At 48.4% G+C, this 18,528-nt stretch overlaps 1 protein-coding gene across 1 annotated transcript in view; it reads left to right on the top strand.

Moving 5' to 3' along the window:
- Positions 1 to 18,528, top strand: part of PRRT3 (proline rich transmembrane protein 3) — a 131,442-nt gene that overhangs the window by 8,281 nt on the left and 104,633 nt on the right. Inside the window, 1 exon segment of the mRNA XM_075917361.1 lies at positions 4,268 to 4,335. The gene's annotated coding sequence lies outside the window, so the exon portion shown is untranslated.

Genomic DNA, 18,528 nt, shown 5'->3' with positions numbered 1-18,528 from the left:
TTGGAAAAAGTTCAGAAAAGGATAACAGAAATGATTAGGGGTTTAGAATGGCTGCCATATGAGGAAAGATTAATAAAACTGGGACTTTTTAGCTTAGAAAAGAGGAAACTAAGGGAGAGAATATGCTAGAGATCTATACAGTCACTACCGATGTGGAGAAAGTAGATAAGGAAAAACTATGTACTTGCTCCCATAACACAAGAACTAGGGGTCACCAAATAAAATTAATAGGTAGCAGGTTTAAAACAATAAAAGGAAGCTTTTCTTCACGCAGCACTGTCAACCTGTGGAACTCCTTGCCAGAGGATGCTGTGAAGACCAGGACTTTAACAGGGTTCAAAAAGAACCAGATAAATTCATAGCAGATAGGCCCATCAGTGGCTATTAGCCAGGATGGGCTGGAATGGTATCTCTAGCTTCTGTTTGTCAGACATTGGAAATGGGTGATAGGAGAGGTATCACTTGATGATTCCCTGTTCTGTTCATTCCCTATGGGACTTCTGGCATTGGCCATTGTCAGAAGACAGCACACTGGGCTAGATGAACTTTTGGTCTGACCCAGTAGCGTCATTCTTACATCTTTCTATTCTTGTCATAACTTAAAGCAAAGTAAGGGTTTGGTTGTGTTAGGAAAATGTGATGTGGCTAGAATGGGATTCCTTCTCATAAACCCATACAGAAAAGAGACAGAATCACCAGGCATGTAGAAGGTGCTGGCTGGGTGCATCCCCCATCCAGGAGTGCCCTAACCTGGAGCCTCCCACCCCTCCCGGGTGCCTTTGAGGCAGGCTGAAACTCCCCCCTCCATATTCGTATGGGAACATTGCATGTATATTTTAATTTTATTTTCATTTTCCATTTTCATTTTATTTACAACAAAATTAATTGAGTTAAGGACCTGAGCATCATTGGGTAAATCTTCTAGTTCTTAATATTTTCAAAACCTGAGAATTTTTAGAGCACATTTTTGAGCATTCTAGCTAGTGACTCATTCCTTAGAATGTTCACAAAAAGTGAATACAAAAGGGAAGATTGCACAGCTTACACACACTTAGTTCTTTCATTTGGGCAGATAGATATATTTATAGTTTGAAGTAGCTAACTAGCTTGGTAATTTGTGCAATTCAAATGCACCTGCCAGTTATATTTACTCCTGTATGTATGGGACTTTACAAATGTAGGTGGTGTTAGTGGCAAAGTCTTTATACATAACATTCCTCGGATCTCAAAAACTTGTGTTTTAATCCAAATGAAAGGTGCCTGTATATTATAAATTCAGCTGTCATGCACACTGGTAAAAACACAGCTGTCTGATAGCCTGGATATAAATTAATAGTCAGGAAATTGCATTTTGAAAATGTACTGTCTCTTTAAAGTCTCTCTCTCTCTCTCTCTCTCTCTCTCTCTCTCTCTCTCTCTCTCTCTCACACACACACACACACACACACACACACACACACACACACACACACACACACACACACACACCCCATGTTAAGACTTCCCCCCCCCCCCATGTTAAGATCTCTACTGCCTGATGTAAATACAATATATAACGTGGGATTCTTACACAAGGAGAAGGAGAAAAATAATGCCTTCCCTATGCAGCCTGCACTGGTTCTCCAGTGAGTGCTAGAGCTGCATCATGGTTCTGGGGTTAATTAAAAATAAAATAGGGCCACACTATCTCAAATATTGCCTGGCTCATAGTAACCAACACAAACAGAAAGCACATGACATTTAGCAAAGCTAGATACAGATTCAGTGCAGCAGCCCCAGGCAGAGTCCTCTGAGAAGACCCCCTAACCAGAGCATTTCCCAGGTGAGCAGAAGACCCAAAATAACAGCCCATAAGTAATCCAGAGGCAAGATGAAGAACTAGTTTTGTGCCAGGAATTTGGCTTGTGATAATACTGAGTAGTATGGAAAACGAGCAGCATGGTCTTTGGATCTTCTTGGTTCTCTGCAGTGCATTCATATTGTAGTGACAGAAGTGTTGATAGATTCTGTGGCTTTTGAAGTGTTTATAAATATTTGAAGAAAAAGTGATGTAGTCCAAATGGCAGGAGAGGAAGATTATTTGTGGTGTTCTGAATTAGGGATGTAAACAGATAACTGGTTCACCGGTTATCTGGTAAGCATCACCCTTACTGCTTAACGTATCCAGGAGCAGACCTGTGAAGGTCAAGAGCTGGCTACCCGGGGAGGGGTGTGTGTGTGACTGGGAGCTGTTCCACCAGGGTTGAAGCTATTTCCACTGGGATTCCATTTAATTAGGATTTTAATCCCTATTCTGAATACAGTGGTGGGAACAGGTAGACAGACAGGAGGAGGGGGAAGGCAGGAGAGGAACAAAGCATTGACAAGCATAGCCAGGGGATTGAACTAAATACCTATTTTTAAAGATGTTGCAGAGAGAATTGACAGGATTTGGTGATGTGATATAGATGCGAGAGGAGAGCAGAGAGCTGACTGAGATGTAGGTTGCAAGCCTGGATAACCATGAGGGTGGTTACCTACAGTGGTGAATATTGTGAGAAGGGGAGTTAAAATAAATTCATGTAAGATAAAGCTCAATAAAATGATGGTTCATATTGGGATTAGAATGGATTGGAAAATAGGGTTTCTTCACCTTCACTTCCAGAGGTGACAAGTTTGGCTGCTTAGCGCAATGCGCTTGTTATCTGCACAGGACTCAGTACTGCATGTAACTGGTGTGGGGCCTTTTGACATACGGAAGTCATCTGCAGAGAGGCTCGGTTTGAAATACAGTAAAACTCCAGTGGTCCGGCATCCAATGGTCCAGCACTCCTGATGGTCCAGCACTATCTGGACCCAGAAGTGCTCCGGGCAGCTGGACAATTGGAGCTGCTCTGCCCCCAGCTTCCCCAATTCAGCTGCTGCTGCTGAAACTGACCAGCGGCTGACTCCGGAAAGCCTGGGGCAGAGCAGCTGGGGTGCTGCCAGGTTGGTCCTGCAGCACCGAGGGGCACATCCCCCCCCCACTCCATCCCAGACCCCTCATAGCCCCTCCTTCCTATAGTCTGGGATATCTGATAATCCGGCACCCCCTGGGTCCTAAAGGTGCCGGATTATCGGAAGTTTACTGTACTCCTGTGACGTAGTGGGGGTACTTGCTGGGCTGTGGTGACCCCTGCTGTCTGGAGCAAGACCCAGCAGGGAAAGCCTCACTATGCAAAGGTAATGCCAAACTTGTTGAACCAGTGGCCAGACACCCCCCATGGAGAGGAACAAAGGGAGGTGGAATGCTGCCCTGGCTGGGGGGCAGGGCTGGAAGAGGGTTAATTAGTGCCTGGCTGGAAGGCAGGGAATAAGGAGCTGGGGAGGGGGCTGGGACTCCCCTATCTCAAGGGGGGGCACTGAGGCCTCTTAGCCCCAGTTCCTGTAACCAGATTACATCTGTGCTGCGCTGTGCTGGAGGAGCAATAAACCACCCTCAATTCCACTGGCTGGTGCAGTCTGTTTGTGCCATTCCAGGGTGCAGGAGACGGGGAACCCCCAACGCGCCGTCACAACTCCTATGGCTTGTTAGCTTCCAGGAAAATCTGAGGGCTTCTTAGCTTACACAGTGCTCCATGTATGGCAAAAAGCAAGTAAGCTGAGGTTCCCAGAACCCCTTCTGAAGCTGCAGCTCTACAATCAGAATTCTGCTTTGAACCATTCTTTAACATAACCAACAAGTTGGTTGAGTTTGAAAGTTTTACATCAGGTGAATATAAACTTTGCTTCAGGGAGAACGTATGTTCACCCACAGCAGTTAGCCCTGGCACCTAATTGCTTAAGCCCTGGAATGTCTGTCATTACAAATTAAGCACTGCTGGATACTTTTATTGCATGCGAGCAGAGTAAAGCCTGAACAAATAAAATATGTATTTGGGGCCCTTGGAGAGCCTGTTTTTACAATGCTGAAAGCAATTAGGAGCCAAGACAGCTCGGAGAAAGAACTTGGACAAATACATGAATGATAATTGAGAATCATTTAAGAATATTTTACTAGAGGCCCAAACATCTACAGGCAAGAAAGGCTCTGATGGTTTTAAAACACTGTCTTAGAAGGAAGGTTTTACTGTAATACTTTAATGCCAAAACTGAAAAAACAAGGAATGGTGTAACAGCACCTGTAATGCCAGTGTGACAGAGATATAGCTGTTAGAATGTGTGTTCTCTGGATACAGCAAACATGTGCAGGTTAGGGGAACAAAGCTAACTGATGACAATCCTAATGTATTCTCCTTCATTTTAACAGATAAGGATAAAAATGAATTTTAATGTCTGGACTATCAAAGAAATGTTCAGTACTCCCATAGCCACAAGGTAAGTGGTTTTGGTTTTGTTGTTATGTTTATAAATGTTCAAGTAATCAGGATAGTCTACTGGCAGTATTTAGCTAATGTACTGAGTAGCTGCTCCCATTAATTTGCAGTAAAAGTAATTTAAACTGCGGTTTGCAGAACTAAGTCAAATACATTGGAAACATTGTCTGCTGACTTCTTAATGTTCCTGATGTGTTTATTCCAGAGGGCATTAGCAGGTCTCCAGTTAAGGAGTTGATATGACTGCTGTCTAGTATGATGCATCTGTATAACTTACATTTCAGCTACTGAATTTGAGGGTATATGAAAAGCAAAGTCTAAAATAGCTGTGCATACAGTAGCACTGATCTGATACTGTGTTTTAATTTTACTTGAGAAAAGATTAAAACACATCCTATGTTTTACTGCCAAATAAAATTATTAGAGGCTTTGTGTGTGTGTGTATGTTATCTGTGATTTCCTCTCTATTATTTACACTATGGAGCCTCTTAAATACAAAGGCCCCTGTAATTAATGAAGACTAAGAAAAAGCCTACGTATAAAGGACATGAAACCTACTGCACATCACTAAGATTAATGTCACAGCACTAAGAATGCCGGGGTCACCCGGATTAAAAAATGCAATCTCTGTTGAGACGCAATGCTGGCCTCAGATGGGCATTCATCTTGTATCAGGTGCCTGGGTAGAGCCATGTCCCTCAAAAGTGCACTCATTGCACTAAACTTACAGCCAGAGCGCGGCGCGATAGGGAGATGCGCCTGCATATGCTTTTGTTTGACAAGGCGCTTCAACCTGCAGAGGCAGTGTCTCCCTTGCCACCTCCTCAGAAGTGGAGGGCGTCCTCCCCTGGGGCAGCCCCCATGTGGAAGAAAACAGTGTCTCTGTCACATTCACTGCCGCCGACCCCAAGTAGCAAGATAAGCTCAGGAGCCAAACCTGGCACCTCCAGCTCCCGTTCAGGAGCATTTTCTAAACAGAAAAAGATGGTGGACGTGGAACCACTGGCACTGGGCACTATATCGGTGTCAAGCATGATGGCACCAGAGACTGCAGTATCTCTGCACAAGCTGCCGGCTCTGAGATCGTCTGCACCAGCAACCTTGGCACCAAAGCCTCACACAGTACTGAGACCTTCCGATCCAGCAGCCCTGGCACTGATGCTGTCTGCACCGACACCCCCGGCACCTAAGCTGTCCACACTGCAAACACCAGCACTGGAGCCGAATTAGTTGGTGCTGCAGCCTGACCCAGCACCTACAATTGTACATAGGAAGGCTTTGGCCAAATTGAACAAACCCAGAAGCTTTACCTTGATGTCACCTTCTCCAACATTTTCCCTGGCCTCCAGCACCAAGGTCACCAGAGCCGCAGCGCTACTATATGCACCGCAAGCGGTATGGACAGAGTGAGCGAGGCAGGTCACCATATAGATCAGCACCATACACGGAGTACTGCCATCACTCTAGACAAGTATCGGTGTCTCCTTCCCATTCTTCAAGGAGTTCACGGTACTATTCTCAGTCACCGGAATATGACAGACATTATAGTTGCTCCTACAAGCACTCTCCACCACATCGATATTATTAGTATCACAGGGACCATATGGCTCACTATCGCCATTCTAGGAGAGCCTCTCCCTGTTATTGCAGAGCATCCAGTCAGGCTTCAGTCCCATGTTCTGACAGAGATGAGCAGATAGCCTCCCTACCAACATCAAATTCTCCTCCTCAGCCACAACAACAATCAGAGCCTGAAGAAGGTCAGTTGTCAGATGTGGAGGAGCAACATCCTGACCAGTCACTAGAGGACAGATCATCTTCCTCACCTGATGAAGCTGTCATACCAGGGGATATTTCTGCACCGGATGACATCAAACAGTTTCAGAACCTCTTCAAGAGGGTGGCTTTAACACAGGAGGTCCAGTTGGTAGAAGTTCAGGAAAAGAGGAACCGTTTCCTGAAAAATCTCCAGCGCACACAGAAAGCCAGAGTGGCTCTTCCAATTGATGAGGCTATCATGGAAGCAGCAGAAGATCTGGCAAATGCCAACATCTAAACCCCCAACAAACAAAAGGGTGGACAAAAAGTATTTTGTTCCATCAATGGGCTTGGACTTTCTCTTTAATGATTCTCAGACAAGTCACTGGTGGTAGACGCGATACATCATAGAGCAAAGACACCCCCTCCCCAGTACAGAGCGACTGCTTTGGACAAGGACAATAAGAGGCTTGACCTCTTTGGAAGGAAGGCCTATTCTTCAGCAACTCTGTTATTGAGAATTGCAAATTGTGCGGCGTTGTTATCAAACCATCATTTCGACAACTATTCGAAATTAACCTCATTGATGGACCACCTTCTGGACACAAAGAAACCGATACTGAAGGCAATAGTCTAAAAGGGCTATGCGTCAGCTTGAACAGGGCTCCAGATGTGGCAGACACGTCTGCTCAAGCGGTAGCCACTGCCATAGCTATGAGGAGATCCTCATGGTTATATTCCACAGAAGTCCCCAAGGAATTACACACCAAAGTGGAGGACCTCTCGTTTGACAAACTCAAGGGCTGTTCCTGCGCAAAAACTTGCAGAGCATCTACACTGCACGCGCATTCTTGTTCAAGTAAATTTACAGTAAAGCATTGGAAAACAGGGTTTCTTGTGCAAGAGTTTTTCCTCTCCCCACAAGGAATAAGCCCTCTTGTGCAAGAGCTCTTCCACAAGAAGGCAGTGTAGACAAGCAACAGGGGTTTCTTGCGCAAGAAAGCCCTTTGGCTAAAATGGCTAGCAGAGCTTTCTTGCACAAGAGAGCGTCCACACTGCCATGGATGCTCTTGCGCAAAATCACATCTCTTCCACAAAAGCACATGGCAGCGAGAATGCACTCTTGTGGAAGACCTTTTGCACAAGAACTCTTGCACAAAACAGTTCTTGTGCAAGAAGCCTGCAGTGTAGATGTAGCCAAGCTGTTTGCTGAAAAAACTGATGACATTCTCCACTCCGGAAAAGACACACGTACTACCCTCAGAACCTTGGGTATGTACACCCTTTCATACCACAGAAGGTGGTATCAACTGTTCCAAAGATGGCATGATACCTACCGCTACAGACAGCAGCAACAGTGGGGGCTTGACCAATCCCGGGCCAGACAGCACCTGCAGAGAAGGAGAACCCAGAACAATCTAGCGCCTGCTGCGTCTGCAAACAAGCAGCAAGTTTGACTTCATTGTTGAGGGCTCCGAACTGCTCTCCACAGTCACCGAGAAACATCACTCTTTCATTATTGTCTCAGGCCATTCTCTCATCAATGGGCCGTGATTACTTCTGACCGTTGGGTTTTAGAGATCATCTCCTCTGGACTCGCCATCCTTTTCATGTCCATGCCCCCCACAACCTCACCCACCCTGTTCCTCTTCAGGAACCCCTCTCACGAGCCTCTCCTCAAACAAGAGCTCAGTCAGCTTCTATCTATTGGAGCAGTAGAGAGAATACCAAGTGAGTTTCGAGGAAGAGGGTTTTATTCCTGTTATTTCCTCACACAGAAAAAGATGGGGGATGGAGATCCATACTCAACCTTCGGAAGCTAAATCAATACTTAAGGAAGCAGCATTTCAGGATGGTGACCCTTGCTTCTATAATTCCATCATTGGACAGTGGAGATTGGTTCACAGCCCTCGACCTCCAAGATGCCTATTTTCATATTACAATCCATCTGGCTCACAGGCATTTTCTCAGATTTATAGTAGGGAAGGAGCATTTCCAGTATTGGGTGCTACCCTTCGGTCTGTTGGTGGCCCCCAGAGTGTTTTCAAAGACTTTGGCAGTGGTAGCAGCACATTTGTGATGGCAGGGAGTCATAATTTTTCCTTATTTAGATGACTGCCTAACAAAAGGACGTTCCCATGTGGAAGCTCAACACATGACAGAGCAGGCAAGACAAACCTGCCACGCACTAGGCCTAATGATAAACGAGCAGAAGTTCACAACTACCCTGTTGCAAACTCTGGATTTCATAGGCACATACATCAATTCAGTGTCAACATGCACATATTTGCCAACATAAAGGTTCCAGGCGATTCAGGATCTCATAACCATATTCGATACCAGCCCTACCGTTATGGTACTTATCTGTCTCCAGTTAATGGGACACATGGCTTCCACGACCTATATGGTACATCATGCCAGGTTACATCTTCATTGCCTTCAACACTGGCTGGCATCAGTATACATCCCCACGAAGCATCAGATCAACACCCTGGTTTTTCCTACTCCCAGGGTGCGAGCTTCCCTCCACTGGTGGACCAATCCATGCAGCCTTTTGGCTGGAGTTCCCTTCCACCAACCTCCCCCCCACCATCCACCTCACTACAGATGCATCTTTGATCGGTTGGGGGACACATCTCAGCGACATGCGTGTGCAGGGCAAGTGGACATGAGCGGAAGCATCCCTCCACATCAACTTGTTAGAGTTCAGAGCAATTTTCAATGCCTGTAAACATATTCAACAGCATATCCATGGCAAGACTGTGAGCATACTTACTGACAACATCGCCACCATGTACTATGTCAATTGCCAAGGCGGAGCACGCTCTCTGTCTCTTTGTACAGAAGCTGTCTATCTTTGGAATTGGTGCACTCAAAATAACATAACCTTAATAGCATCATACTTACCTGGCACGAACAACCTCACAGCAGACTCCCTCAGCAGATATTTCACGCCCGACAACGAGTGGGAGATTTGTACAGATGCATTGCACCATATATTCCGCCATTGGGGGTTCCCATATATAGATCTATTCGCCATGAGTGAGAATGCATCCGCTTTTGCTCCAGAGCAGGTATAGGTTGGAGATCCTCCGGCATTGGGGAGGCCCCCTTCTTTACGCATTTCCTTCAATTGTCCTTATTCCAAGGGTGTTGACAAAAATCAGGATGGACGAAGCCACAGTGATTCTTTTAGCCCCTGCCTGGGCGAGGCAGTTGTGGTTCCCATTCCTGCACAGAATGCCTCTCTGAAACAAATATACCTTACCAAATCTGCCAGACCTGTTGACGCAGGACCAAGGGCGGCTCATCCACCTGCAGCCACGCACCCTGCATCTGACTTCTTGGCTCATAACTGGTTCAGTCCATCTGAACAGGCTTGTTCAGACCACGTGAAGAACGTCCTCCTGCACAGCAGGAGAGGCACCACTCGCACGGCCTACTAGTTTAAGTGGTGCAGGTTCACGTCATGGTGTTCTATTAATGGACTCACCCCGGGGACTGCATCTATCCAGTACATACTTGACTATATTTTATTCCTCAGCCATGGGGGTCTTTCCATTCCATCCCTCAAAGTTCATTTTGCTGCAGTTAGCGCTTTCCTTCACTCTGTGGATGGTACATCGGTGTTCTCGCACCCAACTACAAGAAGGTTCCTTAAGGGCTTTACTAACTCAAACCTACCACGTAAGACCCCACCACCAACGTGGAATCATAGAACCATAGAACTGGAAGAGACCTCAGAAGGTCATCAAGTCCAGCCCCCTGCTCTAGGCAGGACCAATTCCAACTAAATCAACCCGACAAGGGCTTTGTCAAGCCGAGACTTAAATACCTCTAGGGATGGAGACTCCACTACTTCCGTAGGTAACCCATTCCAGTGCTTCACCACCCGCCTAGTGAAATAGTTTTTCCTAATATCCAACCTGGACCTCTCCCACCACAACTTGAGACCATTGCTCCTTGTTCTGCCATCTGTCACTACTGAGAACAGTCTTTCTCCATCCTCTTTGGAACCTCCCTTCAGGAAGTTGAAGGCTGCTATCAAATTCCCCCTCACTCTTCGCTTCTGCAGACTAAACAGACCCAAGTCCCTCAGCCTCTCCTCATAAGTCATATGCTCCAGCCCCCTAATCATTTTGGTTGCCCTCCGCTGGACCCTCTCCAATGCGTCCACATCCTTTTTGTAGTGGGGAGCCCAGAACTGGACACAATACTCCAGACGTGGCCTCACCAAAGCCGAATAAAGGGGAATAATGACATCTCTGGCTCTGCTGGCAATGCTTCTCTTAATGCAACCTAATATGCCATTAGCCTTCTTGACTACAAGGGCACACTGTTGACTTATATCCAGCTTCTCATCCACGGTAACCCCCAGGTCCTTTTCTGCAGAACTACTACTTAACTGGTTGGTCCCCAGCTTGTAACTATGCTTGGGATTCTTCCGTCCCAAGTGCAGGACTCTATACTTGTCCTTGGTGAATCTCATCAGATTTCTTGTGGCCCAATCCTCCAATTTGTCTAAGTCACTCTGGACCCTATCTCTGCCCTAAAGCGTATCTACCTCTCCCCCTAGCTTAGTGTCATCCGCAAACTTGCTGAAGGTGCAATCCATCCCCTCATCCAGGTAATTAATAAAGATATTGAACAAAACCGGTCCTAGAACTGAACCTTGGGGCACTCCACTAGAAACCAACCGCCATCCTGACATCGAGCTGTTGATCACTACCCGCTGGGCCCGGCCTTCTAGCCATCTTTCTATCCATCTTACCATCCATTTATCCAATCCACATTCCCTTAACTTGCTGGCAAGAATATTGTGGAAGACCGTATCAAAAGCCTTGCTAAAGTCAAGGTATATAACATCCACTGACTATCCCATGTCCACCGAGCCAGTTACCCCATCATAGAAGCTAATCAGATTGGTCAGGCACGACTTGCCCTTTGTGAATCCATGCTGACTATTCCTAATCACTTTCCTCTCATCCAAGTGCCTCAAAATGGATTCCTTAAGGATCCCTTCCATGATTTTTCCAGGAACCGAGGTAAGACTGACAGGCCTATAGTTCTCTGGATCGTCCTTCTTTCCTTTTTTGAAGATGGGCACTACATTTGCTTTTTTCCAATCATCCGGGATTTCTCCCGATCTCCACGATTTTTCAAAGATAATAGCCAAAGGCTCCTCAAGGACATTTGCCAACTCCCTCAGTACCCTCGTATGCATTAAGTCTGGACCCATGGATTTGTGTACGTTTAGCTTTTCTAAATAGTTCCTAACCTGGTCTTTACCCACCATGGGCTGTCCATCTTCATCCCATCTTGCATCACCAGGAGCCGACCTTGTCCGTGAATAGAGAGGCAAAGAAAGCATTGAGTACGTCAGCTTTCCCCACATCATCTGTCACTAGGTTACCTCCTTCATCCATTAGGGGCCGCACACCCTCTCTGATCACCTTCTTCTTGTTAACATGCCTATAGAAACCTTTCTTGTTATCCTTTACATCCTTAGCCAGTCGCAATTCCATTTGCGCTTTCGCCTTCCTGATAACCGCCCGGCATTCTTGAGCTATACATTTAAACTCCTCTCTGGTCATTTGTCCAAGTTTCCACTTTTTGTAAGCTTCCTTTTTGTGCTTAAATTCACCAAGGATTTCCCCTGTAAGCCAATCCAGTCTCCTACCATGTTTGTCTCTCTTGCTACGCGTCAGGATGGTTTCTTTCTGTGCCTTCAATAAGGCTTCTTTAAAATACTGCCAGCTGTCCTGGACTCCTTTCCCCTTCATGTTAGCATCCCAGGGGATTCTGCTCATCAGATCTCTGAGGGAATCAAAATCTGCTTTTTTGAAGTCCAAGGTGTGTATTTTACTACTCTCTTTTCTTCCTTTGGTCAGGATCCTGAAATCTACCATCTCATGATCACTGCTTCCCAGGTTGTCACCCACCTCCACTTCCCCTATTAGTTCCTCCTGTTTGTGAGCAGAAGGTCAAGCTGCGCATGGCCCCTAGTCAGATCCTTCAGCACTTGTGTCTAGAAGTTATCCCCAACATTCTCCAAAAACTTCCTGGATTGCCTGTGTACTGCCGTATTGGTTTCCCAACAGATGTCAGGGTGTTTAAAGTCCCCCATGAGAACCAGGGCATAGAACTTAGAAGTAGTTTTCGATACCCTTATCCAGCCTCCATTTGAACCTCTGGCCACCACGTCCCTTTAGTTGCTGACACTCAAAGTTGTTTTTCTCTTCGCTATTACCTCCACCCAGAGAGTAAGTGAAATTGTGGGACTGATGTCAACACCACCATTCACCGTTTTTACCAAGGATCAAGTCATACAGGCCTCATTCTGCCTTTATTCCGAAAGTATGTTCCGCATTCCACCTTAATGAGCCAGTTGTATTCTCTTGGTTCTACCCAGTTCTCCATGCTTCATCATGGGAAGCCCGATTACACAGGTTGGATGTTCGATGTGCGCTCGCTCGCCTTTTATATAGATAGAACCAAAGGCTGAAGGAAAACAAACTGTTTATTGCTTTCTATAGTGGACCGCACTAAGGGGGAAGCGCTGTCCTCCCAACGTGTGGCACAAGTTCATAACAATCTGTATTACCACATGTTACTCGATCTGCAACAAGCCTCTTCCAGTACATCCTAGGGCTCATTTTATAAGGGCCGTAGCCATGACTATGGCTTTTCTTAGGGGAGTCCCTCTACAAGACATACGTCAAGTGGCCACGTGGTCTTCCAATGCCACTTTCATGAGACACTATGCAATTTTACATGAATCAACAAAGAACTCCTTGGTGGCTACAGCAGTACTGTCAGCTGCACATCAACCCTGATTACGGAGTGCGTACTTGAATTTGTATGACTGCTGCTCTGCAGTCACCTACAGTGGAGCACCCACGGGGACCACTCGAAGAAGAAGAAGTTATTCACCTTCATGCAGTAACGATGGTTCTTTGAGATGTGTCCCCGTGGGTGCTCCACTACCCGCCTGCCTCCCCTCTCCGTAATCTGCTCTTTCTAGTTCTTTTTCTAGATGGAGTGGTCAAGAGGAACTGGTAGGAGCCTAATCGCTCGTGAAACAAAAGGTGCGAATGCGGTGAGATAGCAAAACACGCATTTGCGATCCGGCTGACTATGGCTGTTCAAAATCTCTGGACTGCGGCGCTGAGACAGGGCCCGACACCTTCAGTGGAGCATCCATGGGGACACATCTCGAAGAACCATCATTATTGCACCAAGGTGAGTAACTTCTTTTTGTCCTGGTTTCAGACCTGTACAATAGCATTGGGACAATGACAGCTTGACAGACGAGAAGCTTGGTGTCTGTTTGAATGTCATGATCTTCAAAAAACCTGTGCCATAAATGAGCAAAGGCTGCACTGGCACAGCTCAGATGATGATGGATTTCTACATCAATATCTTCCTTGGATGAAAGATAACTTCCAAGGCAGAGAAAATTATTGACATTCTCCAGTGCTTCTCCATTGATTTTATAGATGGGGCTCATGGTACCTCATTTGGAGAGGGTAATGGAGCACTTTAGTTTTCTCGATGTTGAAGGTGAGACCAAGACGTGTAGCAGACACATTCAAGATACCTGAAGATCTCAGAGTGGGCAAAAACTGCATTGTCATCAGCTGACTGAAGTTCCACGCTAGATGTGGTGGAAATCTTACTCTTAGCTTTCAGCCTGCTAAGCCTAAATAGCTTTCCATCTATTCTGTAGATGAGTTCAGTGCCAGCTGGGAGCTTTCCAGCAATTAGATTGAAAATGACAGCAATAAAGACCACAAACATGGTTGGGAGTGAGGGAGGCATAATGGAGCGGTTGACAAAGGCTTCCATTGTTGACCGCGGAGCATTCAGACTGCCCCGCTGTGCCGCCAAACAGCTGATCAGCACAGCGTGGTGGCCATTTTGATGTAAATGAAGTGGCGATTATTTAAATTACCGCTTCATTTTTCTATGTCTAGTAAACTCATCTACATGGCTCCGTCGACAGAGCCATGTAGTCTAGACATACCCTAACTGATCAGAGCGATATACAGCTATCATTGCTCGTGAATTGAATCGATATTGCTGCCTTATCCGAAACTAGAAGAGCTGCTGAAGGACAGGTGAGGGAGGAGACAGGAGGATACACCTACTTCTGGAAGGGAAAAACTTTAGATGAACCTCGATTGTATGGAGTGGCGTTGAGAGGGTGCCCTATCTCAGGTGGTCCCTTGGGTCTAATCCCCCATTAGCAGGGCTCGACAAATTCTGGAAAACCCTACTTGCCAGACAAAAAAGGGACTCGCCACCCTCCCCCCCAAAAAGTGTTTTTTATAGCATAAATTCCTAATAAGAAGAACAGTAATTACTAATAAGTTATTAATAAATATCACCCAAGTTATCAATAAATATCTTGTAAACCTCTACCTTTTCCCTCTGCTGCCCTGTCTCCTCCCCTTGCTCCATCAGCTCCCCGGTGCCTGCTGCCCCCCAACCCCTCGCACTTCCCTGCTGTCCTGACTCCTGCCCTTCTCACTGTCCTCAGCCTTCCTGAGTCCTGTTCTCCTCCACCAGCCCTTCTCTCCCCCCTGTGCCCACTCCTCCAGTAGCCCTACTCTGATCTGATCCTCATCCCCTCGCCTAACACCTCTCTCCACTGGTGCTGGTCCCTCTCCTGAAGGTGTCTGCCCTTCTGCTTCACCCCCAGAATCCCCTGGCACCTGCACCCTCCTGGTGCCTCCCCCTTCCCTCACTGCCCCTCCCCCCTTTGCTCTCTTTTTCCCTGATACCCACCCCCTCACCACCCTCTGCCCCCGTTCCCCTCATACTCCTGTGCCCTCACACATGACTTGCTCCATCTCTGCCTTCCGCATGCCTACCCCTTCTTTCTAGCCTTCTCCCAGCACCTCCCCCTCTAGCCCCCAATGCCATTACTCTCTCCTCTCCCAGCATCACCCTGTCTCCCCTCCCACTGATACCTCCCCTCCTGCCCTTTACCTCGTTGTCTGCACTTGGCCCCCGGCATTTGTCTCTCCTGCACCCCTGTCCCTTGGTGCCTTCCCCTTTCTTCTTCTCCTGACCTCCTCCCCTCCCCTCTCCTCCGCTCCTCTCCTCACAAGCCCCTTCCCCATATTTTTCCCCTTCCCTACCCACAGTCCAGTCCAGCCCAGCCCAGCCCCTTCCCCTCCCTCAGGGCTAGCTCTAGGTTTTTTGCTGTCCCAAGCAAAACTTTTTTGCCACCCCCCCCCCTTTTTGTTGTCTTTTACACATGTTTGCATTTTGCAATGGGGTTTTTTCTGTTTGTTTTCATTTTTGTCCTGGCATTTTAGCCCTAGAAATAGCAAATAGCATTTTCATTTGTTTTTTTCCATAAAGGCAAAGGCGCTTCAAGTGAACTCCCCCTTTCACTCCCTGCTGGGTCATAGCAGCCTTTTCCCTGCCCTGTCCAGCCCCTCCCTATGGACAAGCACCCCTCACTCCCGACCCACAGGGGAAACAGAGTGCAGGGACAGCACAGAGCCAGAGCGGTGCAGGGATCAGTGGAGGGGGAGGGGGGAATGGGAGGCACAGAGCCAGAGGGACGCGGGGTGCGGTGGAGGCACAGGGAATGGGACGCGGGAAACGGGAGGAGCAGAGGGATCGGGGTCTAGGGGCAGTGCAGGGAACGGGCAGCACAGAGCTGGGGGCAGGGATCGGAGGGGAGCAGGGTGCAAGGGCGGCGCAGAGCCAGAGAGTCGCAGGGAAGAGGGAGAACAGGAGGTCCGGGGTACAGGGGAGCAGAGTGCAGGGGAGCAGGGGTGGCGTGGGGAATGGGTGGCGCGGAGACAAAGCAGCACGGGGCGGGTGCAGTCAACCGAGTGGTTGGCCGGGAGCGGTCTCTCACCGGTGAGGGGGTTGGGGCCATGGCAGCACTGGAGCCAGAGGGGCAGGGCCTGGCTGCGCTGCAGCCAGCTCCCGGGGCCACGCAGCTGGAGCCGAGCTGCTGCAGCCCTTTAGAATCAGCGGGACCATGTCACGCCAGCATCCTGGCTTCTGCCGCCATCCCGCCTCTGGCCCCGCCTCCTCGTGCTGGAGCTGCACACAGGCAGCCTGGCACTGAGAATCACTGTGCTTCCTCCTTCCCGGTGGCGCTCCACTCCTCTGCCTGGCCAGCGGATCAGATGGGGCCCTGCCAGCCGTAGTGCGGGCTTTGGCGAGCCTGTCACAACCGCCCACTGGGCCAGTCCGCCCCTGCATGCACCAGCTGATAAAATCTACTCGCCGCGGGCGAGTGCATTTGTCAAGCCCTACCCATTAGGGTGGGACTTGGTCCTCCCGCGAGCCTGTCCACCAGGCCCCACGTTCAGCTCCACCTATGTCTCTGATCCCTTACTCCTGGTAGATCGGTTTTGGGCTCAGGTCCACGCGCCATGTCCCTCTCGGCAGGGTAACACGGCCTAGTGGTCAGCATATATCAGCAAGTCCCCTTTGCTAGGGATAATACGGTCCAGGGGCCTAGTCCATAGGCAAGTCCCCTTAACTAGGGATAATACGGCCCAGGGGCCTAGTCCATAGGCAAGTCCCCTTAACTAGGGGTAATCCACAGGCAAGTCCCCTTAACTAGGGATAATACGGCCCAGGGGCCTAATCCACAGGCAAGTCCCCTTAACTAGGGGTAATACGGCCCATGGGTCTAGTCTATAGGAAAGTCCCTTTTGCTAGGGGTAATACGGCCCAGGGGCCTAGTCCACAGGCAAGTCCCCTTAACTAGGGGTAATACGGCCCATGGGTCTAGTCTATAGGAAAGTCCCTTTTGCTAGGGGTAATACGGCCCAGGGGCCTAATCCACAGGCAAGTCCCCTTAACTAGGGGTAATACGGCCCATGGGTCTAGTCTATAGGAAAGTCCCTTTTGCTAGGGGTAATACGGCCCAGGGGCCTAGTCCACAGGCAAGTCCCCTTAACTAGGGATAATACGGCCCAGAGGCCTGGCCCAGAAGCCTAAAAGAAAACTTCCCTCCACACAGGCTAGCTACGGGGGAGGTAGGAGGACCTGGGTCCTCCTGTTCCATTGGGTCCCAGCCCAGGGCCCTGTTGGCGGTGGCATGATCCAATGCCTGCCCAGTGGGGAATCCTGCCACAATACGCTGAGCTCCTGGAGAGCAATTCCCCACCCTGGGCTACTTCCTACCGTTCCAGGTCTGTGGCTCTTCCCCATCGTGTTCTGCTGGGGTTGTGGCTCCTAGGGTCGCCTCTCTTACCCTGGCGGTGGCTGTGGGCTCTGGCTAGGGTGGTAATCGGTGGTCAGCTGTGGCCAGGGCTGCCGCCACTGGTGTTGGTGCTGTGGCGGCAGGGCTTGGTTCTGTCAAGAGTTCTTTCCTTTTCCATAGTCCACCCAGGCTGGGCTGCGTTGGAGGCTTTTATTCTGTCTTTACTGGGAGCATGTCCAGCAGAGCTGTGGGGGTGGGGCTCTTTCAGCCAGCTGGGCAAAAGCAACTCTCTCAGCTTCGGAGCATCGTTGATACTCCCCATCACAAGTAGGCTTTGCTCTTAAGAACAAGCTGGCAAGGTGCCTCTCGTAGCTGCCAGTTGGCATCAATGAGCGGCTTATGACACTCCGATTGAGGCTCACCAAAAACCAACCGGTGACTATTGTGAGCACCTGTGTGCCGCAATGGACACCGATGAGGATGTAAAGGAAGATTTCTACTCTCAGATGGAAACCATTTTATCAGAAACCCCTAAGGAAGATCAGATCATTCTTCTGGGGGATTTCAGTACACGCCTTGGACAAGACTCAGACCTGTGGAAAGGAACAATCAAGAAAGAAGGAGTTGGCAAAAGCAGCTCAGATGGAATCCTGCTCCTGACCGAGTGTGCTGAACATGAACTTAGCATCACGGAGAACCTTTTTCGACAAAAGAACAAGTTCAAAACATCTTGGAGACACCCATGTTCCAAGCACTGGCATCATCTCAGCTAGGTTCTAGTTCATGCTCAAGATTGCAGTGACGTATTTCTCATGAGAGCAGTGACAAGTGCTGATGACTGCTGGACTGATCATCGCCTCAGTCAATCCACAACAAACATTAAGATGGCCCCCAATGGAGGCTGCAGAAGAAGCAGGTCAGCCACAAGCTGAAGGTTCAAGATCTGAAAGACCCCAGTAAGTGTGACCACTTCCAAATATGTCTTAGAAGAAAAGTTTCCATCAGAGTTTCTGGAAGAAATTGAGGCACACTGGAGCCAGCTGAAAGTGGCAATCATCAATCCCTGTGGGGAAACCACTGGCTACCCCCACCAGACAGCATCAGGACTGATTTGATGAGGACAATGTTGAAATCAAGCAGCTCGTCGATGAGAAGAGAATGGCATTTAGCGCTTGGCGGAATTTATAGAAATTGCAGTGCAAAGAGAGAAGCCCATGGTAAGGTGAAGGTAGAAGTCCAATGTAAAACCAA

Source organism: Pelodiscus sinensis, unplaced genomic scaffold (assembly GCF_049634645.1).
Source record: "Pelodiscus sinensis isolate JC-2024 unplaced genomic scaffold, ASM4963464v1 ctg131, whole genome shotgun sequence".
Taxonomy (NCBI): domain Eukaryota; kingdom Metazoa; phylum Chordata; order Testudines; family Trionychidae; genus Pelodiscus; species Pelodiscus sinensis.
This window is presented reverse-complemented; position numbering and strand designations above follow the sequence as displayed.